The sequence below is a fragment of the Lupinus angustifolius genome, chromosome LG11 (genome assembly GCF_001865875.1).
Source record: "Lupinus angustifolius cultivar Tanjil chromosome LG11, LupAngTanjil_v1.0, whole genome shotgun sequence".
Taxonomy (NCBI): Eukaryota; Viridiplantae; Streptophyta; class Magnoliopsida; order Fabales; family Fabaceae; genus Lupinus; species Lupinus angustifolius.
The window spans coordinates 3,400,481-3,402,480 of record NC_032019.1 but is presented as its reverse complement, the minus strand read 5'-3'; positions in this window follow the sequence as shown (position 1 = coordinate 3,402,480).

Genomic DNA, 2,000 nt, shown 5'->3' with positions numbered 1-2,000 from the left:
TACCAATGGTATTTTCTCACTCTTTCGAGTAAGGAACTAATCTCTTTGAGGTGCGTGGTTGTCCCTCCCAACAAATGTCTCTCACAGGAATCAAAATTTTGCTCATCTGAAAGTTAATAAATTTAAATGAGTATATCTCATTTACAATATAAGATGTACCATTATTTTAACATTGCCATTTATTTTTAACATTTACTATTATTTTATATTAACATTTGATGTTTTCAATAAAATTTACTTAATTTTTTATTAACTTTTATTGTTTTTGTATCCTACAAATCCTTCTACACCATAGATGGTCTAGTAGAATGTTATATCATCACTTTTTAAATATATATATATTTATAAATATTTTAATATAAATTTATTGACACCTCTAAAATTAAATTAAACAACACAACTCAACTGTCTTTTTTGTACTTTCATAAATCACTTCATATTTATATACATAAACTATATTGAGTACTCCTACATTCAAATGGAACATAATTATCCATAATTTTTAATACATTCGAATCCAATAAAATTAGGTTCATCCAAATCTATTAACTTAAGTTAATAGATTTAAAAGAATATAATTCATTCACACAATAAAATTATCATTATTTTAATATTTCCCTTTATTATTTTTTAATATAACATTTATTAATATTTTATATTAATATTTAATGTTTTTAATATAACATTATTACTATTTTACAATAACATTTAATATTTTTTTAATGTAAAGTGATATATCATCTTACACATTTTTGTACACCATAAAAATAGTAACATGCATCATAAAGTAACACATATTACTTTTTATGGGTAGATAGATTTTTTGGATGATCTTATAGAATGCTATAACATTCCTCTTTTTTAATATATCATTTATAATTATTTTAATATAACATTTCATGTAAATTATATTGACACCTCCAAAATTAAGTGAAACAACACAACTCAACCATCTTTTTGTACTTTCACAAATCCCTCCAAATTTATATACATCAACTATATTGAGTACCTTTGCATGTAAAGCGAACAAAATTATTCATAATTCATACTACATTCAAATCCAAGAAAATTAAACTCATCCAAATTTATCCATTAAAGTTACCGATTTTAAATGAATATAATTCATTAGATAGTTTTAATAACAAATAAATTCAAAATCATACATTATATCCAATAGATATTCACGTGTGTATATATATATATATATTAAATAAATCGACAACACAAACATGGTAACTCATTTGTTTTTCAATTCCCTTTATTATCTCAACTCTCAAAAAAATTGTATATGTTTCTCATTCTCACATTGATTTTATATTAAATTGTGATAGTGACATACATTCTTAATAGCACTTGGTCACATGATAGTGGGATTATTAATTAGAAAATTTAGAATACATTTTTAAAAAATGAACTTTAAAGGTGATTTTTAAAAAAAATTAACAAATGCTTTATTGAAATAATGGTTTTCAAAAAGATGGTTTACTCATATAGTACTTTTAGTTGCTAATAAAAGAAACAAATGAATTACATATTCATCCATTTAGTCAATTAAAATTGATTTATAGATGGATTTTAACGCATCCATTAAGTTGAATATGGATAGATTTGATTATTTAAAATATCATTAAATGAATTTATATGGAGTGATATATGATTTTTCATGTTTTTGGATCCAAATTCAAATTCATACATTTGTCACCTATATATGCAATGAATACAATTGTAATCTTTTAAACAAGTATGATAGTAGGTATGATTAAACTAAACTCCAAGAGTGTTGGTGTAACTTATACTTGATTAAATTTACATTAGCTATGAAAAAGTGACGGTTTGAAAATTTGCAAATAGAATTTTACTATGAAATCAATTTTCTATTTTATATTTTTAACCAATATCTCCTTAGAACTATTGTGCATTTCACAACCAAAAAAAATAAGTTTCTACAATTTATTATGTTTTTTTTTATTTCAATGTACTCTTTGTCACCTATCATGTAT